This window comes from Bufo bufo, chromosome 4 (assembly GCF_905171765.1).
Source record: "Bufo bufo chromosome 4, aBufBuf1.1, whole genome shotgun sequence".
NCBI classification, from domain to species: Eukaryota; Metazoa; Chordata; class Amphibia; order Anura; family Bufonidae; genus Bufo; species Bufo bufo.
Window position 1 is genome coordinate 487,927,530 of NC_053392.1, and position 27,265 is coordinate 487,954,794.

Consider the following 27,265-nt stretch of genomic DNA (forward strand, 5'->3'; position numbering starts at 1 on the left):
CTCTTCTGCTGCTGTCTCGGCCTCTTCCTCCACCTCTGGAGTGACAGTGGCACCTGCCACCCCGCAAGCAGAGGATGTGGCAGCAACGCCACCACGTCCGTCACCGTCCCCAAGCATCTCCACACTGTCCCATGGAAGCATTCAGCTGTCCATCTCCCAAACACTTGAGAGAAAGAGGAAGTATCCCCCTACCCACCCGCGATCCCTGGCCCTGCATGCCAGCATTTCAAAATTCCTGGCCTTTGAAATGCTGTCATTCCGTCTGGTAGAAACGGACAGTTTTAAAAACCTGATGGCATGGCAGTGGCTGTCCCACAGTACGTGGTTCCCAGCCTCCACTTCTTTTCCAGATGAGCCATCCCTTCCCTGCACAACCAAGTGGCGGACAAAATCCGGAGTGCACTGCACAACTCCATCTGTGGCAAGGTCCACATGACTACTGATACGTGGACCAGTAAGCATGGGCAGGGACCCTATATCTCCCTAACTGAACACTGGGCAAATGTAGTGGCGGCTGGGCCTGAGGCAGATAGCAGTTTGGCGCATGTACTTCCGCCACTGAGGATTGCAGGGCATTTATCTTTGCCTCCTGTTGCCTCCTCCTCCTCCTCCGCTTCCTCCTCCTCTACCACCTCCTCATCTCGTAACACCTTCACCACCAACTTCTGCACAGCCAGGAGTGAACAACAGCAGGTTGTTTTGAAACTCATGTGTTTGGGGGAAAAACCCCACACCACGCAGGAGCGGTGGGCGTGGGCATGGAACAACAGACTGATTAGTGGTTGGTGCCACTGAGCCTCAAGCCCGTCCTGGTGGGTTGCGATAATGGGTGAAATCTCGTAGCAGCTCTGGGACTAGCCGGTTTGACAAACATCCCTTGCCTGGCACATGTGCTGAATTTGGTGGTGCAGAAATTCCTGAAAAACTACCCAGATATGGAGGAGGAGGTGGACGTGGCAGTGCATGCGGAAGAGGCGGATGAGATGAATGTGGCGGTATAGGTGGAAGAGTCGGGGGATGTGGAGGAGGTAGCCAACAATTAAAAAAAAATATTTTTTCTTATATTTTTTTTTAGTTTGTGGAGGCCCCAAAACATTGGGAAATAACAAAGCGAATGCACAAAGTGCTCTGAAGGATAATAATGGTTGGGTGCGGCCGGTATACTTCTCTACTATACCAATATAAGACATAATATTCTTGAGCCAGGAGGTGGAGGACTGAGTGGAGGACGTGGTGGTGTAGGTGGAAGAGGCGGAGGAGGTAGCCAACAATTTTTTTCTTTTTAATCCTGTTTTTTTTTTATTATGTCTCTTACTTTTTTTGTTTTTTGGGTTTGTGGAGGACCCAAAACATTGGGAAATAGCAAAGAGAATGCTCAAAGTGCACTGGAGTATAACAATGGCTGGTTGCTGCTGGTATACCTATCTAATATGCCCAAGGTACATTGAAGTCCTGTGGAATCCAGGCCTGGTTCATTTTAAATAACGTAAGCTTGTCCACGTTGGCTGTGGACAGGCGGATGTGCCTGTCTGTGATCACCCCCCATGCTGTGCTAAACACATGTTAGAATAATACACTTGCCGCAGGGCAGGCCAGCACCTCCAAGGCATAAAGGGAAAATTCAGGCCATGTGCCCAATTTGGAGACCCAGAAGTTAAACGGAAAAGACCCATCAGTCAGTTCGTGCAGACTTGTGCGCACATACTGTTCCACAATGTTGCTGAAACGCTGCCGCCTGATAAGATGGTCCATATTAGCTGGTGGTGATAGATGTTGTGGCATGCTGACAAAGCTTTTCCACATTTCTGCACAGCTAACCCACCCTTCTGCGGTGCTGGCGGTGCAACAAAATGCTGTCATTGGAGGGAGGTGCATTGTCTGTGTCCTCTGTTTAACTAATCTTGGCCTAATATAGTGTCCATATTCTGTGGGTTTCTGTGACATATACTGTCCTGCATCTGAAAACTGTGTCTTTAGCGGACTGTAAAACAATCTGCGCCACATCTAGTGACAAAACCATTAATATGTAGAAGGCAAGCACTAGGGGATGGAGAAGTGGGCGTGATGCTGATGGTGCATGAAGAGGCCGTGGCCCTGGCGCAATGAAACTGTGTCTGCTGCCAGTGCACCAGAAAAAAATAAAAATAAACATCCACCAGTTTCATGTCCAACTTAGCTAGTCGGCGCAGGACAACACTGTCCAAGTTGACAAGTGTTAAGGCTGGCCGCAGGCTAGCCTGGATTTGTGGGAGGGGCCGGTACCTGTCTTAAGCAGTCTGGCTCTCCCAGGCAGCACGTCGGCATTCGGACGTCTGCTACTTCCGGGTGTGACGTCATCAGCAAGCGTCCTGCACGAGTCGGATCTCAGAGAAGCCGGGTGTACCTTTCCCTTCAGTCTGAAAGCTGTTCAGGTCGTTTTCCAAGATAACTGGTTTGTTTGGGGAGCGTGGCAACGTGGAGGAGGGTAGGAGGGTGTGTAGAGAGGGGGAAGTGTGCCGGAGGATCGCTTCTGCTCACTGCGTTCAGGCACATGCAATTCAAGTTTTGGCACCAATGGGCAGCATTGTCACATAGTTGGAGCTCATTGCCTGTCTCAGCATAACCTGTATCTAAGTTCATACAGGGGCTGCGAGTCATCTGGGCTCAGCAGGTTAAACTCTGGCAGCTGGGTCCTGGTGCCATTACTGAGTTGATTACTTACAAGGTTGCTGCTTGTGCACATGTTTGACACTCATCACATACACTACATACATACCTTAGACACATAGTTCGCACATCAGGCAGTTTGACGAAAAAAAAAAAAAAAAAAAAAAAAGGGTACAAGTGGATTGTTAAATAAAGTTAAAAAAAAAAAAAAAAAGAGTGGGTTGTTCAAATAAAGAAAAAAAAAAAAAAAAGGGTACAAGTGGATTGTTAAATAAAGTTAAAAAAAAAAGAGTGGGTTGTTCAAATAAATAAAAAAAAAAATAAAGTTTTTGGGGATAAAAAAAAAACCTTTATCCACCAAGCTTCATTCATACACCTCTAGCATAGGTACATCCGCCAATACAGCTACACGCTCGCACGACATACACACCCCGTTTCATCTCGTAGACTAGTGTCATATGGTCTGTTTTCCACAAATCCTATACTTACATACATCACCTACCACGTCTGTAGGTTCTTTAGCCCGCAGTATTCGTTTTTAATTAATCTGCCACGTCACAGATTCACACAAACTCGGGCTCGCTTCATACGTCAGTGGAAACGACTATCATACTCCCTGTCAGCCTCGAAGGCTTTTCGTTCAATCGTTTCACGCTGCTGGGGGGGGGGGGGGGAAGGGGAGGGGCTTAGATTCCGTCAGCTTACGGGCAGCAGGTCGTAGGGTTAACAGGTTGTTTTTTTTTGTTTTTTTTTTCTCTTCTCTTTTTCTTTCTTCGTTTTTTTTTGTTGTTGTTGTTTTGTGGTGTTTGTTGTGTTGTTTGCAGTGGTCTACGCCATCTGCAACTTCAGCCAGTGCAGGCTCCTGCATGTCTGTGCACATGTTTTAGGGCACATCCGGTCACGGTCTGCACATTGAAGCCGGCGTGACTGAGCCGGGTGAATGTGGAGGCACTAGACCAGATGCTGCGGCTTCATCCGGTTCAGCCGTTCCGTACATTCCTGGTGGAAGGGTTTTCACGGGGGTTTCACACTGGGCTCATCACCTTGCCCCAGCAGACTCATGAATGCCCCAACTTGCAGTCGGCTTCTAAACATGCTGGTCTGGTGGATTCACTCTTGGCAGTTGAGCTGGACAAGGGTTTCATCATTGTCCTTTCCAGTCCCCTCCTTTCTGCACTTGGAGGGTGAGCCCGGTGGGGGTGGTGCAGGGAAAATATTCCAATAAATTTCGTTTGATTTATGATTTGTCTGCTCCACATTCTTCCCACGGTCCTAGTCTCAACTCGTTGATTCCGTCCGAGGAATTTCCTTGAAGTATACTTCCGTAGACCAGGCTATCCAGGTCATTCTTCAGACAGGCATGGGGGCTTGGCTGTCCAAAGCAGATGTCTCTGATGCGTTCAAACTGCTGCCCATTAGCCCATCTCTCTGGCAGTGGCATGGCATCAAATGGAGAGATGCGTACTATTTCGCCACCAAGTTGACGTTTGGTTCCTAGAGCAGCCCCAGTCTGTTTGACAGGTTAGCGCAGGCACTGGAATGGATTTTGTTGGAACAGGGTTGCCAGAATGTCATTCACTACCTGGATGATTTTCTGTTGATCGAAGAACCCTCACAGGCACCTGTTGACTTGCAGGTTCTCTTGCAGGTCTTCAAGGAGTTAAACATTCCAGTGGCCGAACACTAAACAGAAGGGCCTGCGCAGGTTGTCACGTTCTTGGGGATCTCTCTGGATTCACGTGCCATGTCAGCCAGTCTGCCACAAACAAACTCGACAGAATCAAATCAGGTGTCCGTTCCTTGCTCATGTCCCAGGTTTGCACCAAGAGAGAATTGCAGTCTCTGTTGGGCATGTTATACTTTGCCATGAGGATCATTCCTCAGGGTAGATCATTCATTTCAAGATTGCTAGTCTTATTACAACAGACCAGTGATTTGGACGCATCAGTGCATCTTAATGCGAACGCCCGAGCAGATCTGTTCATGTGGGACAGATTTCTCAGTGGGTGGAACGGCATTTCCATGTTTATTCCGAGGGCCACTTCTGATTCTCCACATGTATTTTCAGACGCGGCCGCCTCGGTAGGTTTCGCGGCCATATTTGGCTCACATTGGTTCGCCGGCTCATGGCCCACACGCGTGCTACAGTTGCCAGGGTTTTCTCAGATGTCGGCATTGTTCGAGATCTATCCTATCGTAGCAGCTGCTATAGTCTGGGGGCATAGGTGGTCGGGTCACACGGTGGTTTTCCACACTGACAACATGGCGACCGCAGAGATCATTAACAAGGGCAGATCTAAATCGTTACTCATCATGTCTTTCATGCGTAGATTGACCTGGATAGCTCTGGAACAGGGGTTTCATTTTCATGCCCTGTTTTTGGACGGGGTCAGCAACGTTGCAGCTGATGCTTTATCTCGTTTTGATTTTTCTAGCTTTTTCTTACAGAACCCAGAAGCAGACTCAGTGGGCACCCCGGTACCGGACTGGCGGCTGCTGGTCTTGGATTAGACTCTCTGATGGTGGTCGCCAGTTCACTCATTACCAAGTCTTTGTCGGCCAGTACGTTGCGGTCGTACCGCCGAGCGTGGGTGGTTTTTTCGAACTTTAAGTTGGCATATCCTAGAGGTGACACAGGTCAGGTCAAGTATATGGTGGCTTTCGTGTCTTATTGTCATTCGGTATTGGCTTTATCCTACAACACCATTAGGCTATATTTGGCTGGGGTGCAGCATTTTTTGGCACTTCAAGAGCCAGACAGACCCTCTATATTTTCAGCTCACCCGATCAAGGCCATCCTCAGAGGCATTCAAAAAAGCCAGGTCACGGTCAAGTCGGTCCGTCGACCTATTAAGGGGGACACGTTTCGTAGCCTGTCGGAAGTTCTCACATTGTCACCATTCGGAGTCCTTCCCAGCCTGGTGATCAAGGCGGCGATGTACTTGGCGTTTTACGGGTTTTTAAGACCAGGTGAAGTGACACAGGCCAGACAAGGGGCAGTGGCTCTCCGCAAGGGAGATTTAGTCAGGATGGGCAGTAACTCATTCGCAGTTGCCTCACAACAAAACAAGACAGGTAGGTCCCGGCCATGTAGTTAAGTTCTTCCAGACCACAAACGCATGGTGTCCAGTGACAGTCTTGGACAACCTCTTGCTGGCCCTTAGTCTTCACAGCCCCACCGACCCATTACTTCCATTCCCTGTTGGTCCACTGACGTCCAGCCAGTTCATCAAACATATTTGCATCCTGTTGACCAGTGTAGGATTGAATCCGGCTCAATTCTCGGGGCATTCTTTCCGCATCGGTGCGGCATCCGCAGCGTCCAAGCATGGAGTCCCTGTGCATATCATTAAACACTTGGGGCGCTGGCGCTCGGGGTGCTTTGTACGGTATATCCCAGAGCCACAAGACGGAGCTGGTCCAAGCATTCAGTACATTGGCAGAGTAGCACCTCAGGCCAATCCTTCCCTCACTGGTGGGTTTTGCCCCCTTTTTCAGGCATACCGACCTAGTGAGGCCAAGGCACACCTCAGGCCAATTAGGTAGGGGGGTGGTGGTTGGGCATCTTCCACTCGTTTAGGTCCTGACCACAAGTGTTAAGGCTGGCCGCAGGCTAGCCTGGATTTGTGGGAGGGGCCGGTACCTGTCTTAAGCAGTCTGGCTCTCCCAGGCAGCACGTCGGCATTCGGACATCCCCTGCCCACCCATTCCCATTCTTCATTCAGTCATTCAACCATCACATTCAGGGTATGCCCCCTTTTTCAGGCATACCGACCTAGTGAGGCCAAGGCACACCTCAGGCCAATTAGGTAGGGGGGTGGTGGTTGGGCATCTTCCACTCGTTTAGGTCCTGACCACAAGTGCAAACAGTTGGTCGATTGGATTACTTAAGATAAGGCTTCCAGTCCAGTCTCTGTAGCCAAGAATCCGGTCAACTGAATCCTCACTCTGATCATCCTTCCTCCCACCATGGAGGTTCAGTGGTTTATCAAAACCTACCCCAATTTGCCAGAGCTACTCGTGATGGTGCGCCGTGTGTGTGCCCATTTCCGCAAGTCGTCCACAGCTTCAGCCGGTCTGCCAATGCTGCAGCAGCGCTTGCGGCTTCCAGCTCACCGACTGTTGTGAGACATGAGCACGCACTGGAACTCTACGTTCCACATGTTCGCCAGGCTTTGTGAGCAGCAGAGGGCAGTTGTGGAATACCAGCTGCAATATAGTCTTTGCCTTTCGAGTCAACTGCCACTATTAACAAGCGAGGAGTGGGCATTGATGTCAAACCTCTGTGAGGTATAAAAAAACTTTGATGAATCTACACAGATGGTTAGTGGTGATAACGCTATTATGAGCGTAACCATCCCACTGCTGTGTCTACTCAAATAATCGCTGCTCACAATTAAGGACAACGCTCTTAATGTGGCAGACGAGGAAATGGGGGAGGACATTACACAGGGTGATAGCCAGACCACCCACAGTTTGTCTTCTCAGCGCGAATTGGGCCATGAAGAGGAGGAGGAGGAGCTGGAGACAGTTGCCTCTGCTACAGAGGGTAGTACCCATGGTACTTTAATTCCAACTGTTCAGTGTGGATGGGCAGAAGAGGAGGAGGAGGAGATGGAGAGTCATCCTGATGTCGACATCGACGTCTTGCCTGTTGGTACTCTGGCACACATGGCTGGCTTCATTTTTAGGCTGCCTTTCCCGCGATCCTCGCGTTATACGCATTTTAGATAACACAGATTACTGGGTGTTCACCCTTCTCAACCCCCGCTACAAAGAGGACTTCTCATCTCTAATTCCTGTGGTGGAGAGAATGAGTAAAATGGTGCATTACCAGAAGGTACTTGCTGAGAGATTACTCCAAAATTTTCCATCTGACAACGCGGCCGGCAGAATCCGTACTTAGGCAACCAAGGAAGGGAGACAAGGGGAGCACACAGCAGTTCCAACAAAGGCAGGGCAACACTTTCCAAGGGACACTTTCATGATACTCCGCCAGCAACTTCACTCTGAAGCGCGGCATAGTGGTACAAGGAGGGAAAAGTTTTGGAAGATGGTGAAGGAATACATAGCAGACCGTGTCAGTGTCCTAAATGATCCCTCAGTGCCTTACAACTACTGGGTATCTAAGCTGGACACGTAGAACGAACTTGAGCTCTACGCCTTGGAGGTGCTGGCCTGCCCTGCCACCAGCGTTTTGTCTGAGCGTGTATTTAGCTCTGCTGGTGGCATTATAACAGATAAGCGTATCCGCTTGTCCACTGGCAATGCTGACAGGTTGACTCAGATTAAAATGAACAAGGCCTAGATTGCTCCTGACTTCTCAACCCCACCAGAGGTGAGCTGAGCTGATGATGAACATAAAGGCAATTTCAATCTATCATTTAGAATGTACTCAGTCTACTGTAGTGTATTCCCATGCACCTTTTCCACCACAAAAAAAGAGTACATGGTTGAATCTTGTTTTCTCCTCCTCCTCCTCCTCCTCCTCCTCCTCCTCCTCCTCCTCCTCCTCCCGATTGTATATATTCCCTCCACTCTAATTTTTTTAATAGGGTTAGCTCAATTTCAGGCCCTCAACTCAATTTTTTTTTATAGGGTCAGCTGAACAGCATGCACTCGCATATAATATTTTAGAGCGTCAGCTCACCAGCAGGCACTCGTATAAAATATTTTAGAGCATCAGCTCACCAGCAGACCCTCGCCCCTAAAGTTTTAGAGGGTCAGCTCACCTTAAAGGCACTCGCATATAAATGTTTTACAGCTTCAGCTCACCAGTAGGGATGAGCGAACCCGAACTGTATAGTTCGGGTTCGTACCGAATTTTGGGGTGTCCGTGACACGGACCCGAACCCGAACATTTTCGTAAAAGTCCGGGTTCGGGTTCGGTGTTCGGCGCTTTCTTGGCGCTTTTTGAAAAGCTGCAAAGCAGCCAATCAACAAGCGTCATACTACTTGCCCCAAGAGGCCATCACAGCCATGCCTACTATTGGCATGGCTGTGATTGGCCAGTGCAGCATGTGACCCAGCCTCTATATAAGCTTGGGTCACGTAGCACTGCACGTGACTCTGCTGTTACAAGTGTAGGGAGATGTTGCAGCTGTGACGTTAGGGCGAGATTAGGCAGTGATTAACTCCTCCAAAAGACTTCATTCAGTGATCGATCTACAGCTGTGGATCATTGAACTGCTGCTATTCAATTGCTCACTGTTTTTGGGCTGCCCAGAGCGTTTTTCATTCACTTTTTTTCTGGGTTGATCGGCGGCCATTTTGTGTCTTGTGGTGCGCCAGCACAAGCTGCCACCAAGTACATTTAACCATCAATAGTGTGGTTATTTTTTGGCTATATCCTACATCAGGGTCAAGCTGTCATCAAGTGCATTTAACCATCAATAGTGTGGTTATTTTTTGGCCATATACTACATCAGGGGCAAGCTGAGCCTGTCACGAAGTGCATTTAACCATCAATAGTGTGGTTATTTTTGGGCTATATCCTACATCAGGGTCAAGCTGTCATCAAGTGCATTTAACCACCAATAGTGTGGTTATTTTTTGGCCATATACTACATCAGGGGCAAGCTGAGCCTGTCACCAAGTGCATTTAACCATCAATAGTGTGGTTATTTTTTTTTATTTTTTTTTTTATACATTTTTTATTAAGAATAAAGTCATTACATATGAAGAAATATGACAAATTACATAATGATATCAAATGATGACATATGCATATTAACAATGAACAGATACTAAGGTTCCTTTTTACATCATTTCTATTGGATGCGTCGTACATCTAAGATATCAAATCATAATATCAGTTAGCATATTTATAAGGGTCACATTAAGCTCTCTTAGTAATAATAATCTCAAGCATTAGCCGTAGGTGGAGAATTGTTAGGTGGGTCATTCAAGTTTCTGTATAAAAGCCATTCCTTCCATTGAACCCTATAGGAAAGTATCTTACGGCTCTCCCAGGCAGCTAACTCTTCGAATCTACAAAGCTGGTCTATTTTTCCTAGCCATTGGAAAATGGAAGGTACCTCTTCAGAGAGCCAGAATTTTGGGATTAAAAAGCGTGCAGCACTTAACATGGTATGGAATAGTTTAATTGGTGATTTTTTTGTTACTTTGGGAAACCAACTTAATAAAGCTATTTGTGGGGATAGTGGAAGATTCATCCCACATATTTTATTAGTATAAGTGAAAATATCCTTACACCATTTCTGTAATAGAGGGCAGTCCCACCAAATGTGAAAGAATGAACCTCTATCTTTCTTACATCTCCAGCATGTGTCTACATTATTTGAGTTATAGAGGCAGGTAATGTCTGGGGTCCTGTACCACCTTGTCATTATTTTGTATCCATTTTCTTGGATGCGAACGCACCTAGAAATTTTATGTGGAGTGAGTAAGATTCTTGGTAAGGTTTCCTGTGTGAAGTTAATGCCCAGATCTATTTCCCATAATCTTATAAATGCTGGCTTAGTCAAAGACATCGGTGATAATATTTTTTTATAAATTTGAGAGATTAATTTAGTATGTCTGGTATGGTCCGACACAAGTTTTCAAACCAGGTCAGGGGACGTGATAGATCTTTCAAAGGAATATTTTTTACCATGAATGTACGCAGGAAAGTTAGCAAGTAAGGGATTTTCTTACTATCTGGAAAAATATCTAGTAGACATTCCTCTTTCAATACCTCACCTTTATCATCAAATATTGAACTAACAGGTAATGTGGAATTCTTAACTGAAATTGGAAGACACTCTCTCAGACTAGGCGGTGCAAACGCCAGAATATCTTTCACTTGTAATAATGGTGAGGGTAGTGGGATGGCATGTTTTGTTTGTTGGAACCATTTCCATGTATCTAAGGTCGATTTTACTATTGGGTTAATGGGTTTGTCTTGGACTGGGAAATTTTTCACCCCCACCAAAATGCCTGAAAGGAACGAGCCCAGCTCAGTCTGTTCCATGGAGACCCAGGATTTCTGGTTTGGATGTTTAAACCAATCTATCAGCCTTGACATCAAAACTGCTCTCCCATATAATTCAGGGTCAGGTAAACCTATTCCCCCATTAATCTTTGGTCTACATAGTACCGTGCGAGCTAAACGAGCTTTTTTCCCGGCCCAAATAAATGTGCTGATTTGACTTTTCACTTTAGCGTAAAATGTTTTTGGGACTGGGATCGGTAGTACCTGTTGAAGATATGTCAGTCTTGGTAGGACTAATGAGGTGGCTATGTTTTTTCTGCCGAACCATGACAGCATTGGATTCCTCAATCCCGCTAGCTGATCAGAAATCGATTGAAGGAGAGGTATGTAGTTAAGTCTAAAAAGAGAGGATGGGTCAGGGCTAATTTTGACTCCCAGATATGTGATATATGGGGTGTCCCAGTTAATGGGGGAATTTGCTTTTAATGTATTCCTAGTTGAAGTAGGGAGGTCTATTCTAATAATATGGCATTTGTCCATGTTAATTTTAAAATTTGAGTATATGCTGAACTGCTCTAGTATCTTATAAATTAAGGGCAAGGCCTTGGCCGGGTTAGTGTTCAGAATTAGTAAATCGTCAGCAAAGGCAGCTACCTTGTGTTCTCTTTGACCTATCTTGATGCCCATTATCTCTTTTTCCAGCCTGATGGCCTGTAGTAACGTCTCCATTACCAAAACAAATAATAGAGGTGATAATGGGCATCCCTGTCTGGTACCATTCCTAATGCCGAAGGAGGGTGACAGAGTATCGTTTATAATGATGGAAGCCGAGGCATGAGTATATAGGGAGAAAATGGCATCTATAAATGGGTCAGGGAACTTAATTATTCTAAGAACTTCTTTCATATAATCCCAATCCACCCTATCAAAGGCCTTTTCGGCGTCCGTGCTAAGGAGGACAAGAGGCCGTTTGAGTTTCTTTGCGAAATATATGGCATTTAACACTTTGGCGGTATTATCTCTGCCCTCCCTACCACGGACAAAGCCTACCTGGTCTTCTTTGATTAAGGATGGGAGAAAGGAGGATAGACGTGTGGCCAGCATCTTAGCCAATAGTTTCAAATCTAAATTTAACAGGGATATTGGGCGATAATTAGAACATTGGGAGCTGTCTTTCCCCTCCTTCGGAATCAGTGTGATGTGGGCTCTTGTCATGTCTGCGGACATCGGAGCACCGGACAGGGAGCTATTAAATATAGAAAGAAGATATGGCCCTAAAGTTTTATAGAAATTGCGATAATACAGGGCTGGGTAGCCATCAGGCCCAGGACTCTTCCCATTGGGGAGTTGTTTAATAGCAAGTATAAGTTCTTCCATCGTAAAGGGGGCTTGTAAAGACTGAGCTTGGGCTTCTGTTAGTGTTGGTAAAGCAAGGGAATTTAGAAAGGAAGACACTGAGTCTCTAGGAGGGTGTATGGATGAGTCATCGCCTATGTTATATAGTGCATGGTAGAATTTTTGGAATTGTTTGGCAATTTCTGAAGTAGAAGATACCTCGTTTCCATTGGGGGTTCTAATCCTATGAATGTAGTTATGGGATTTCCTCTGCTTGATACGCTGCATCATGAATTTAGAAGCTTTATCTCCATGCGCATAATGTTTGTACTGCGCATGGAGATAATATTTAGCTGAAGTCGTATCAAGCAGGGTTTTTAATGTGTTTTTTGTTTCTGTGAGTTCTTTTAGGTGGGAATCCAATAAAGTGTTTTTATGAACCGTTTCTAATCGGTGAATTTGGGCTAGAAGATTATCTATTTTTTTTTCCTTTCTTTTTTAATTTTAGACCCCAGACTTATAAACTGACCTCTCATAAAGGCCTTATGTGTGTCCCACAGTATATGAGAAGATATTTCTGGACTAGAGTTAATAGAGAAAAATTCCTCCAAAATCTCTTGAGTGTGTTTTTTGTTTTCCTCCGTGGAAATTAGCTGTTCGTTAAGTCTCCACCTGAAGGCTCTGGGTTCTAATTAGGGGGTTTTAATTTTGATAAACACTGGTGCATGGTCCGATAGTAGTATATTACCTATGTAGGTGTGGGTGCAAAGTTGTAAGTGCTCTTTTGATAAGTATAAATAATCGAGCCTTTGATACGAATTGTGAGGGTGGGAAAAAAAGGTGTAATCCTGCTTCAAGGGATTATGTAGACGCCAGGTGTCATACAGGGCTCCAGTGTATAGCTTATTTTTAAGGTGTCTAAGTGCTTTAACAGATATTGCTGACTTATGAGAAGAAGAGTCAAGTAGGGGGTTTATCACAACATTTAAGTCTCCTCCAAATATCACTACTCCCTCTTTGAATGTATCTAATATAGTAATAATTTCAATTAGCCATGAGGTCTGGTTTAAATTTGGAGCATATACATTGGCAAAGGTATAGATTTGGTTAGCTATTTTACCCTTCAACAGTAAATATCTGCCATCTACATCTTGAATATGTGCAATATATGTGAAGGGCAAGCTCCTCTGGATCCCTATGCTCACGCCTCTGGATGCAGCAGAATTTGACCCACAATGATACCATTGTGGAAAAGACGTGCGGGACATATCTGGGTATTTGTTAAATTTAAAATGTGTCTCCTGTAGCATCAGGATCGAACATTTTTCTTTTTTGATATGAGAGAATATTTGACTACTGTTGAGGAAGGGTGGCAGGTATACATAGATATATATGCATGCCTACTGGGCCATGCATATATGTATATATTAGCGGTGCATAATGTTCCCCTCAGAGGGCGATGTGCGCAGATGTGCCCAGCACCTGCGCCCATCCGCCTCTGATATTCCCCAGGGGCTCATGCCCCTGTGGGAAGTATGTATATGCCCCCTTAATATATGATATAGATGTATGGGCCCCCTTAATATATGCCCCTTATCATATGTCCCCTTATCATACAGATTTATGTTTGTGCCCCCTTAATATATGCCCCTTATCATATGTCCCCTTATACAGATATACGCCCCCTTATCATATAGATAGATAAATATATATCCCCCTATATGTATGTGATTCCATTCATATATGTTTATGGATGTGCCTCAAGCATCCATAAACATATATGGCAGTTGCTGGTGCCCCAAATCCCCGCTCAGATGCGTCTGCTGGCGGTGGTGGAGGAGACCGACAGTTGGACAATTATGTCCAGCGTCGGCCTCTACAAAGGACAGAGGATCAATAAGATCCTCTGCCCTTTGTCATCATCTCCGGCCGCGCCGGAGATGATGCTCCTAACAGAGACATGGGAACAAGGAGTTCCCATGCCCCTGTGAGTGGCTGACCTCCGACGCCGGAGGTAGGTGTCCGCCTCACAGGCGGGAGGATCAAAGGATCCCCCCTCCTGGAAGCGCACTCTAAGATCCTCGGGCCGGCGCGGTGACGTCATATCACCGCGCCGGCCAACGAGTTCAGGCCGGCGGTGCGCATGCGCACGGCGGCAATAGAGGGACTGCGAGCGGGCGCTGCCAAGCTTAAATAGGCTGGCGGCGCTCCGCTCAGGAGTCCAGCTTACCACCGGCCAGAAGAATCATCCCCTGGACCAACGAGCCTCCCTGGAACAACGAGCCCCCCTGGACAAAGAGCATTAATACCCTAAGTATCTTTTATATAACCCCACTGAGCTGCTATATACCCCCCTGAGATACCCCCTGCTACCTGCTATCCCCTGGTAACCCTATATACCTATACCCTCCTGCTATCCCCTGGTAACTCTATATACCCTCCTGCTATCCCCTGGTAACCCTATATACCCTCCTGCTATCCCCTATATACCCTCCTGCTATCCCCTGGTAACCCTATATACCCTGGTAACACTCACTATATACCCTCCTGCTATCCCCTGGTAACCCTATATAACCCTCACTATAACCCTGTCCCCTGCTCCCCTGATATACACACCCCTGGTAACCCTACCCTATATACCCCTGGTAACCCTACCCTACATAGCCTGGTCCCTACCTATTACCCCTGATAATCCTACACCCCTGGTAACCCTTTACGCCCCTTGTTGCCCTGATCCCTGATCCCTGATTTACTCTAATATATTTATGCTTTGTGGTTGGCTTACACCCTTGTAAGACCACCGTCAACCTTCGTCTACCCCATAGGGATAGTATATAGTACTAGGTGGGTGGGCTGTTAATATTGAATGTATGTATCGTATAGTTAGTTTATGGGTGGAATTGGGAACGTGTAGTGTAGTTGAGTACTGTATTTTTAGTGCTGTATTGTTAGTGTATTGCGTAGTGTATTGTTAATAAATACCGTTATATTTGTATCTGTGTAACGTGTAGTTATTGGCGATAGTTAGTTAGTAAGGCACATGCAGCTAGTGTAGCGATCAGTGTAAGGCATAGCGAAAGTATTGTTATTATTATATAAAGGTATAAATAGGCGGAGTTATCAATAGACGGCTCCTCCTATTTATGAATATTAATTATCGATATTGGCATAAATATTGGTGATTAATATTCCCCCTTTACAACTACGTTTCGAAGGGGCATTAAAACCCTTAACATTAAAGGTAGCAATACACAGGTCAGCCATTTGTTATTATAATGACTGAGTGTGTAACGCTGAAAATGTTTAGCGAAATATGTGTAGGTGCACTTAGATTGTACTTAGCCATCCTAGGCGGAGCATTGAGGCTGCACAAGAGTCTCCTTCCCACCTTGGCAAGTTGGTTTGGTGTTTTGTGGGACCTGTCAGTGAACCATAGAAAAAATAAAAATAAAAATAACAGTAAGAACAAACAGTAACAGCAATCATGTATGAAGAACATAAGAGCAAAACTGTTCCAGAAGTGAGTAAGGGGGATTACAGTACACGTTGTAGTGTAACTCATTGTAGTACCCTCAGGATGATATGCTTATACGCACTTAGAAAATGAGTATCGGCTCCAGACCTGCAAGAGATATAAAAGAGAAAAATATAGCAGGACTTAAGAAGACTCATTATTTATAAGGATCATGGTAATCCTATTTAGGACATATACAACTTTTGTTAAGTCCTGAATCTATTTAAAAATCAGGGAGAGGGAGCCGTTTTGGTGTTGATTGGCGTCCTCTTCTAGATCTTTGTGGCTTGCCATGACGAGGTGTCTCCCAAGGATCTGCAGATGGAAGGTCTGGGAGCGGGTTATTACATTGAATGTAGTCCCAGTTCTCAATGGGAAGCTGATCAATTTGTAATGCATCATATATTTTGGGTAAATCCATGTAAGAAGAGATGGATAAGCGACGACCTTCATATAGGAAAGATAACCCGAAAGGGAATAGCCATTTATATAAGATTTTCTTATTGCGGAGCCAGTCAGTAAGTGGTTTTAGTGCCCTCCTTTTTTTCAGGGTTGATTGAGCTAAATCTTGAAATATTGTAATAGGACTGTCTTCCAGAGATAGCTGAGGTAGGTTTCTTGCTTTGTTAAGAATTGCATCTTTAGCTGGAAAATGAAGAAACTTACAAATAACGTCCCTTGGAGGTTCAGCAGGTTGGGGCTTGGGTCTCAGAGCCCTATGTGCCCTCTCTATGACGATTTCGTGGACCGAATCAGGGCCCAGTATTTGTAGGCAGATATTCATCACAGCTTCTGGTATATCAGCAGAGCCTATAGACTCAGGGATCCCCCTGAAACGCAGGTTATTGCGTCTACTCCTATTCTCCTGATCTTCTAGGAGCGTGTATAGGGAGTTTAGGTGCAACTGGTGTACTGACAGGGTGGAGGATACCGCGCTCTGGTGAGTTATAATCGCTGATTGGTTTTCCTCTAATGGCTCGACCCGTCTCCCAATATGGCGCACGTCCTCTTTAATGGAGGTGAGATCTGACCTGAGGGGTTCCAGAGCTTCTAGTAGCGCGTCTTTTAGGAATGCCCGGGATATAGGCAGGGTATCTGTCTCCGGGGAGACTTCTCTTACCCTCTCTGCAGCTGCGCTGTCTTTCGGAGCGCTCCCTGAGGCTTTCGGTGTTCCGGGCGCCATCTTAGTTTCTTTGGCCACATGCGTCTGAGCGACTTTCTTGATGAATTTCTCCATGGATTCATTGTTTGTCTGTGACCTGGCTTGGCCTTGTACATCAGTGGGTCTGGGGCCGCCGATCTTGACCATTTTAGATGTTTGAGTGCCGCTGAATAAGGCTGTAAGGGTAACTTATAGCAGCAGAGCTTCACTTCATGCCTCCGTACAGCTCCGGTGTAAGCTCCGCCCCCCCCAATAGTGTGGTTATTTTTTGGCTATATCCTACATCAGGGTCAAGCTGTCATCAAGTGCATTTAACCATCAATAGTGTGGTTATTTTTTGGCCATATACTACATCAGGGGCAAGCTGAGCCTGTCACCAAGTGCATTTAACCATCAATAGTGTGGTTATTTTTTGGCTATATCCTACATCAGGGTCAAGCTGTCATCAAGTGCATTTAACCATCAATAGTGTGGTTATTTTTTGGCCATATACTACATCAGGGGCAAGCTGAGCCTGTCACTAAGTGCATTTAACCATCAATAGTGTGGTTATTTTTTGGCTATAACCTACATCAGGGTCAAGCTGTCATCAAGTACATCAGAGGCAAGCTGAGCCTGTCACGAAGTGCATTTAACCATCAATAGTGTGGTTGTTTTTTTGGCTATATCCTACATATGGGGCTAGCTGTCACACCAAGTGCATTTAACCATCAATAGTGTGGCTATTTTTTTGGCTATATCCTACATATGGGGCTTGGCTGTGCTATTTTATTGAGGGGTGAAATACAATTGCCAAAATAGAAGTACCCTAAATCTGGTGTTTCAGCTGTGGCCAGCCAATTGTAATACTGTCTGCTGTCTGGCAAAGGATATATTTTTGTTCAGGGTTGAAATACAATTCCCAGTTTTGCAATTCTCTAAATTAGTGGTTTCTGCTGTATCAGGCCTACTTTAAATCTATCCCTAAAAGGGTATATTAGATTCAAGGTGCTGATAGGGTTATTCTCAATAACTTCACACACACGCTACTGTGCAATTCCAAGTCTAATTCAGTGTGTAAAAGTATACCTGTCACCCAGCGCCTAAAAAATAGGCCTCCAATTTATATTCATCCAAATCTGTCATTATTGCTTTAGCTGGTCAAGTGATTTAGTGTCCGTCAAAGCACCGTTTTTGTTCTGGGTTGAAATACAATTCCCAATTTTGCAATTCTCTAAATTAGTGGTTTCTGCTGTATCAGGCCTACTTTAAATTTTTCCCTAAAAGGGTATATTAGATTCAAGGTGCTGATAGGGTAATTCTCAATAACTTCACACACACGCTACTGTGCAGATCCAAGTCTAATTCTGTCCATAAACATATACCTGTCACCCAGCGCTTAAATAATAGGCCTCAAATTTATATTCATCCAAATCTGTCATTATTGCTTTAGCTGGTCAAGTTATTTAGTGTCCGTCAAAGCACAGTTTTTGTTCTGGGTTGAAATACAATTCCCAGTTTTGCAATTCTCAAAATTAGTGGTTTCTGCTGTATCAGGCCTACTTTAAATCTATCCCTAAAAGGGTATATTAGATTCAAGGTGCTGATAGGGTTATTCTCAATAACTTCACACACACGCTACTGTGCAATTCCAAGTCTAATTCTGTGTGTAAACGTATACCTGTCACCCAGCGCCTAAAAAATACGCCTCCAATTTATATTCATCCAAATCTGTCATTATTGCTTTAGCTGGTCAAGTTATTTAGTGTCCGTCAAAGCACAGTTTTTGTTCTGGGTTGAAATACAATTCCCAATTTTGCAATTCTCTAAATTAGTGGTTTCTGCTGTATCAGGCCTACTTTAAATCTATCCCTAAAAGGGTATATTAGATTCAAGGTGCTGATAGGGTAATTCTCAATAACTTCACACACACGCTACTGTGCAGATCCAAGTCTAATTCTGTCCGTAAACGTATACCTGTCACCCAGCGCCTAAATAATAGGCCTCAAATTTATATTCATCCAAATCTGTCATTATTGCTTTAGCTGGTCAAGTTATTTAGTGTCTGTCAAAGCACAGTTTTTGTTCTGGGTTGAAATACAATTCCCAATTTTGCAATTCTCTAAATTAGTGGTTTCTGCTGTATCAGGCCTACTTTAAATCTATCCCTAAAAGGGTATATTAGATTCAAGGTGCTGATAGGGTAATTCTCAATAACTTCACACACACGCTACTGTGCAGATCCAAGTCTAATTCTGTCCGTAAACGTATACCTGTCACCCAGCGCCTAAATAATAGGCCTCAAATTTATATTCATCCAAATTTGTCATTATTGCTTTAGCTGGTCAAGTTATTTAGTGTCCGTCAAAGCACAGTTTTTGTTCTGGGTTGAAATACAATTCACAATTTTGAAATTCTCTAAATGAGTGTTTTCTGCTGTATCAGGCCTACTTTAAATCTATCCCTAAAAGGGTATATAAGATTCAAGGTGCAGATAGGGTTATTCTCAATAACTTCACACACACGCTACAGTGCAATTCCAAGTCTAATTCTGTGTGTAAACGTATACCTGTCACCCAGCGCCTAAAAAATAGGCCTATAATTTATATTCATCCAAATCTGTCATTATTGCTTTAGCTGGTCAAGTTATTTAGTGTCCGTCAAAGCACAGTTTTTGTTCTGGGTTGAAATACAATTCCCAATTTTGCAATTCTCTAAATTAGTGGTTTCTGCTGTATCAGGCCTACTTTAAATCTATCCCTAAAAGGGTATATTAGATTCAAGGTGCTGATAGGTAATTCTCAAAAACTTCACACACACGCTACTGTGCAGATCCAAGTCTCATTCTGTCCGTAAACGTACACCTGTCACCCAGCGCCTAAATAATAGGCCTCAAATTTATATTCATCCAAATCTGTCATTATTGCTTTAGCTGGTCAAGTTATTTAGTGTCAGTCAAAGCACAGTTTTTGTTCTGGGTTGAAATACAATTCCCAATTTTGCAATTCTCTAAATTAGTGGTTTCTGCTGTATCAGGCCTACTTTAAATCTATCCCTAAAAGGGTATATAAGATTCAAGGTGCAGATAGGGTTATTCTCAATAACTTCACACACACGCTACAGTGCAATTCCAAGTCTAATTCTGTGTGTAAACGTATACCTGTCACCCAGCGCCTAAAAAATAGGCCTCCAATTTATATTCATCCAAATCTGTCATTATTGCTTTAGCTGGTCAAATTATTTAGTGTCCGTCATAGCACAGTTTTTGTTCTGGGTTGAAATACAAGTCCCAATTTTGCAATTCTCTAAATTAGTGGTTTCTGCTGTATCAGGCCTACTTTAAATCTATCCCTAAAAGGGTATATTAGATTCAAGGTGCTGATAGGGTAATTCTCAATAACTTCACACACACGCTACTGTGCAGATCCAAGTCTAATTCTGTCCGTAAACGTATACCTGTCACCCAGCGCCTAAATAATAGGCTCAAATTTATATTCAGCTAAATATGGCATTACTGCTATGCCTGTATTAGTGTAATACGGTACCTAAATAGATAGCCAGATAGTGTTAGGTGTCTGTAAAAAAAGGCCTGAATTTGAATTCAATACATTGGGCCAAATAATATTTTTCTTATTGTGGTGAACGGTAACAATGAGGAAAACATCTAGTAAGGGACGCGGACGCGGACATGGTCGTGGTGGTGTTAGTGGACCCTCTGGTGCTGGGAGAGGACGTGGCAATTCTGCCACAGCCACACATCCTAGTGTACCAACTACCTCAGGTCCCAGTAGCCGCCAGAATTTACAGGGATATTTGGTGGGGCCCAATGCCGTTCTAAGGATGGTAAGGCCTGAGCAGGTACAGGCATTAGTCAATTGGGTGGCCGACAGTGGATCCAGCACGTTCACATTACCTCCCACCCAGTCTTCTGCAGAAAGCGCACAGATGGCGCATGAAAACCAAGCCCATCAGTCTGTCACATTACCCCCATGCATATCAGGGAAACTGTCTGAGCCTCAAGTTATGCAGCAGTCTCTTATGCTGTTTGAAGACTCTGCTGGCACGGTTTCCCTAGGGCATCCACCTAGACCTTCCCCAGCGGTGGAAGACATAGATTGCACTAACGCACAACCACTTATGTTTCCTGATGATGAGGACATGGGAATACCACCTCAGCACGTCTCTGATGATGACGAAACACAGGTGCCAACTGCTGCGTCTTTCTGCAGTGTGCAGACTGAACAGGAGGTCAGGGATGAAGACGATGCAGGGGACGATGAGGTCCTAGACCCCACATGGAATGAAGGTCGTGCCACTGACTTTCACAGTTCGGAGGAAGAGGCAGTGGTGAGACCGAGCCAACAGTGTAGCAAAAGACAAAGAGGGAGCAGTGGGCAAAAGCAGAACACCCGCCACCAAGAGACTCCGCCTGCTACTGACCGCCGCCATCTGGGACCGAGCACCCCAAAGGCAGCTTCAAGGAGTTCCTTGGCATGGCACTTCTTCAAACAATGTGCTGACGACAAGACCCGAGTGGTTTGCACGCTGTGCCATCAGAGCCTGAAGCGAGGCATTAACGTTCTGAACCTTAGCACAACCTGCATGACCAGGCACCTGCATGCAAAGCATGAACTGCAGTGGAGTAAACACCTTAAAAACAAGGAAGTCACTCAGGCTCCCCCTGCTACCTCTTCTGCTGCTGCCGCCTCGGCCTCTTCTGCTGCTGCCGCCGCCTCGGCCTCTTCCTCCGCCTCTGGAGGAACGTTGGCACCTGCCGCCCAGCAAACATGGGATGTACCACCAACACCACCACCTGCGTCACCAAGCATCTCAACCATGTCACACGGCAGCGTTCAGCTCTCCATCTCACAAACATTTGAGAGAAAGCGTAAATTCCCACCTAGCCACCATCGATCCCTGGCCCTAAATGCCAGCATTTCTAAACTACTGGCCTATGAAATGCTGTCATTTAGGCTGGTGGACACACACAGCTTCAAACGGCTCATGTCGCTTGCTGTCCCACAGTATGTTGTTCCCAGCCAGCACTACTTCTCCAAGAGAGCCGTGCCTACCCTGCACAACCAAGTATCCGATAAAATCAAGTGTGCACTGCGCAACGCCATCTGTGGCAAGGTCCACCTAACCACAGATACGTGGACCAGTAAGCACGGCCAGGGACGCTATATCTCCCTAACTGCACACTGGGTAAATGTAGTGGCGGCTGGGCCCCAGGCAAAGAGCTGTTTGGCGCACGTCCTTCCGCGCCAAGGATCGCAGGGCAACATTCTTTTCCTCCTGTCTCCTCCTCCTCCTACTTAGCTTCCTCCTCCTCTTCTTCCACCTGCTCATCCAGTCAGCCACACACCTTCACCACCAACTTCAGCACAGCCCGGGGTAAACGTCAGCAGGCCATTCTGAAACTCATATGTTTGGGGAACAGGCCCCACACCGCACAGGAGTTGTGGCGGGGTATAGAACAACAGACCGACGAGTGGTTGCCGCCGGTGAGCCTCAAGCCCGGCCTGGTGGTGTGCGATAATGGGCGAAATCTCGTTGCAGCTCTGGGACTAGCCGATTTGACGCACATCCCTTGCCTGGCTCATGTGCTGAATTTGGTGGTGCAGAAGTTCATTCGCAACTACCCCGACATGTCAGAGCTGCTGCATAAAGTGCGGGCCGTCTGTTCGCGCTTCCAGCGTTCACATCCTGCCGCTGCTCTCCTGTCTGCGCTTCAGCAAAACTTCGGCCTTCCCGCTCATTGCCTCATATGCGACGTGCCCACCAGGTGGAACTCAACCTTGCACATGCTGGACAGACTGTGCGAGCAGCAGCAGGCCATAGTGGAGTTTCAGCTGCAGCACGCATGGGTCAGTCGCACTGCGGAACAGCACCACTTCACTACCAATGACTGGGCCTCCATGCGAGACCTGTGTGCCCTGTTGCGCTGTTTCGAGTACTCCACCAACATGGCCAGTGGCGATGACGCCGTTATCAGCATTACAATACCACTTCTATGTCTCCTTGAGAAAACACTTAGGGCGATGATGGAAGAGGAGGTGGCCCAGGAGGAGGAGGAGGAGGAGGAGGAGGAGGAAGAGGGGTCATTTTTAGCACTTTCAGGCCAGTCTCTTCGAAGTGACTCAGAGGGAGGTTTTTTGCAACAGCAGAGGCCAGGTACAAATGTGGCCAGACAGGGCCCACTACTGGAGGACGAGGAGGATGAGGATGAGGAGGAGGTTGAGGAGGATGAGAATAAAGCATGTTCACAGCGGGGTGGCACCCAACGCAGGTCGGGCCCATCACTGGTGCGTGGCTGGGGGGAAACGCAGGACGATGACGATACGCCTCCCACAGAGGACAGCTTGTCCTTACCTCTGGGCAGCCTGGCACACATGAGCGACTACATGCTGCAGTGCCTGCGCAACGACAGCAGAGTTGCCCACATTTTAACGTGTGCGGACTACTGGGTTGCCACCCTGCTGGATCCACGGTACAAAGACAATGTGCCCACCTTACTTCCTGCACTGGAGCGTGATAGTAAGATGCGCGAGTACAAGCACACATTGGTAGACGCGCTACTGAGAGCATTCCCAAATGTCACAGGGGAACAAGTGGAAGCCCAAGGCGAAGGCAGAGGTGGAGCAAGAGGTCTCCAACGCAGCTGTGTCACGGCCAGCTCCTCTGAGGGCAGGGTTAGCATGGCAGAGATGTGGAAAAGTTTTGTCACCACGCCACAGCTAACTGCACCACCACCTGATACGGAACGTGTTAGCAGGAGGCACCTGTCCACACCCCTCCACGTACTGACTGATGGTTCGGCCCCATTCAACTTCTGGGTCTCCAAATTGTCCACGTGGCCAGAGCTAGCCTTTTATGCCTTGGAGGTGCTGGTCTGCCCGGCGGCCAGCGTTTTGTCTGAACGTGTATTCAGCACGGCAGGGGGCGTCATTACAGACAAACGCAGCCGCCAATGTGGACAAGCTGACGTTCATAAAAATGAACCAGGCATGGATCCCACATGAACCAGGCATGGATCCCTTGTGCACATTAGACATTAACTACCTAGCCTTAACCATATATTATTGTACTCCAGGGCACTTCCTCATTCAATCCTATTTTTATTTTCATTTTACCATTATATTGCGGGGCAACCCAAAGTTGAATGAACCTCTCCTCTGTCTGGGTGCCGGTGCCTAAAAATATCTGACAGTGGCCTGTTCCAGTGGTGGGTGACATGAAGCCTGATTCTCTGCTATGACATGAAGACTGATTCTCTGCTGACATGAAGCCAGATTCTCTGCTATGGGACCTCTCTCCTCTGCCTGGGTGCCTGGGCCTAAATATGTGACAATGGACTGTTCCAGTGGTGGGTGACGTGAAACCTGTTTCTCTGCTATGACATGAAGATTGATTCTCTGCTGACATGAAGCCTGAATCTCTGTTATGGGACCTCTCTCCTCTGTCTGGGTGCTGGGGCCTAAAAATATCTGACAGTGGCCTGTTCCAGTGGTGGGTGACATGAAGCCTGATTCTCTGCTATGACATGAAGACTGATTCTCTGCTGACATGAAGCCTGAATCTCTGTTATGGGACTTCTCTCCTCTGTCTGGGTGACGGGGCCTAAAAATATCTGACAGTGGCCTGTTCCAGTGGTGGGTGACATTAAGCCTGATTCTCTGCTATGACATGAAGACTGATTCTCTGCTCACATGAAGCCTGAATCTCTGTTATGGGACCTCTCTCCTCTGTGTGGGTGCCGGGGCCTAAAAATATCTGACAGTGGCCTGTTCCAGTGGTGGGTGACATGAAGCCTGATTCTCTGCTATAACATGAAGACTTATTCTCTGCTGAGTCGCTGACATGAAGCCAGATTCTATGTTATGGGACCTCTCTCCTCTGTCTGGGTGCCGGGGCCTAAATTATATGACAATGGACTGTTCCAATGTTGGGTGACGTGAAGCATGATTCTCTGCTATGACATGAAGACTGATTCTCTGCTGACATGAAGCCAGATTCTATGTTATGGGACCTCTCTCCTCTGTCTGGGTGCCTGGGCCTAAAAATATCTGACAGTGGCCTGTTCCAGTGGTGGGTGACATGAAGCCTGATTCTCTGCTATGACATGAAGACTGATTCTCTGCTGAGTCGCTGACATGAATCCTGAATCTCTGTTATGGGACCTCTCTCCTCTGTCTGGGTGCCGGGGCCTAAATTATATGACAATGGACTGTTCGAATGTTGGGTGACGTGAAGCATGATTCTCTGCTATGTCATGAAGACTGATTCTCTGCTGACATGAAGCCTGAATCTCTGTTATGGGACCTCTCTCCTCTGCCTGGGTGCATGGTCCTAAATATCTGACAATGGACTGTTCCAGTGGTGGGTGACGTGAAGCCTGATTCTCTGCTATGACATGAAGACTGATTCTCTGCTGACATGAAGCCAGATTCTCTGCTATGGGACCTCTCTCCTCTGCCTGGGTGTCTGGGCCTAAATATCTGACAATGGACTGTTCCAGTGGTGGGTGACGTGAAGCCTGATTCTCTGCTATGACATGAAGCCTGATTCTCTGCTATGACATGAAGACTGATTCTCTGCTGACATGAAGCCAGATTCTATGTTATGGGACCTCTCTCCTCTGCCTGGGTGCCGGGGCCTAAATATCTGACAATGAACTGTTCCAGTTTTGGGTGACGTGAAGCCTGATTCTCTGCTATGACATGAAGACTGATTCTCTGCTGACATGAAGCCTGATTCTCTGCTATGGGACCTCTCTCCAATTGATATTGGTTAATTTTTATTTATTTTATTTTTTATTTTAATTCATTTCCCTATCCACATTTGTCTGCAGGGGATTTAACTAAATTTTGCTGCCTTTTGCAGCCCTCTAGCCCTTTCCTGGGCTGTTTTACAGCCTTTTTTGTGCCGAAAAGTTCGGGTCCCTATTGACTTTAATGGAATTCGGGTTCGGGACGAAGTTCGGGTCGGGTTCGGATCCCGAACCTGAACATTTCCGGGAAGTTCGGCCGAACTTCTCGAACCCGAACATCCAGGTGTTCGCTCAACTCTACTCACCAGCAGGCACTAGTATAAAATATTTTAGAGCATTAGCTCACCGGCAGACCCTCACCCCTAAAGTTTTAGAGGGTCAGCTCAGCAGCAGGCCCTCGCATATAATGTTTTACAGGGTCAGCTCAACTGCAGACCCTCACATATAATGTTTTGCAGGGTCAGCTCAACTGCAGGCCCTCGCATATAATGTTTTACAGGGTCAGGTCACCTGCCGGCCCTCACCTAATATCTTTTATAGGGTCAGCACAACTGCAGGCCCACGCATATAACGTTTTACAGGGTCAGCTAAACTGCAGGCCCTCGCATATAATGTTTTGCAGGGTCAACTCAACTGCAGGCCCTCACATATAATATTTTATAACGTCAGCTCACCAGCAGACCTTCGCCCCTAATGTTTTAGAGGGTCAGCTCAGCAGCAGCCCCTCGCATATAATATTTTACACGGTCAGCTTAAGTGAAGGCCTCCGCATATTATGTTTTACAAGGTCAGCTCAACTGCAGGCTTTCACCTACAATCTTTTACAGGGTCAGCTCACCTTCTGATGATGACAGCGAAGTCTTGCCTGTTGGTACTCTGGCAAACATAGCTAACTTCATGTTTGGCTGCCTTTCCCACGACCCGCGCGTTATACTTATTTTAGACAACACGGATTACTGGTTGTTCACCCTTCTCGACCCCCGCTACAAAGATAACTTCTCATCTCTCATTCCTCTAGTGGAGAGGACAAGCAAAACTGTGCTATATCAAAAGGTCCTTGTTATAAAATTGCTCCAAAATTGATAGGGCAGACATCCAAATTTGCCCTCCAATAGATCCTTGTTAATGGAAAGTGTACTCATTCCAATAACAGGGCTGCTTAGGAGTGCTGTATTGTTATTTATCGTCACTACCTCCCTGAGTCGGGAGTGAGTTATTGCTGCGTGCCTGCTGCCTTCCTTGGATTCTTCTGCTTCAATAACTTGACCCACCCTCTCAGGGTGGTTCACAATTAGGAAGAAAAAGGGGCAAAGCAGCAACAGCCAATCAGATTTCAGCGATTGACCTCCCTTGGATGTTGTATCCCTTTCTCAAGCTTCTTCTCCGGTATCGAACCCTGATTTCCCATTGCCCATGATCACCATGGTAAGCGCAGAAAAGAACATCGAAAGTTGATAGGGCAGACATCCAAACGGATCATCGCCGTCACTGGGACCTGGAATCGCCCAGAGGTTATCTAGAGTCACTAATGCGGCAGCAGACCCTCGTCCCTATGGTTTTAGATGGTCAGATCAGCAGGCCCTTGCTCCAAATGTTTTTGAGGGTCACCAGCAGGCCATCAATCATAATTTTTCAAGGGTGTGTACGATGCCCTCCTTTATCTGTAACAAAGGGTGTTTTGGAGTGCCGGTTCCTTGAAATTTTTGACAGCCCTTTTACTTAGCGCATAGGCTTTATGAGTGTAGGAGCAGTGATGGCCAGTTCGCATTGTTCTCTCGCGAACACATGCGGGCTGCCATCTTTTCTCACGAGTCCGGCAAGGCACAGGTAAGCCCCTACCTGTGCCTGTGCGCGAGCCGGTCTGAAATCAAATGCGGTCACCGGGAGCAGGCAGTTCTGAGAACAGACGCCGGGGGCCTTTATCGG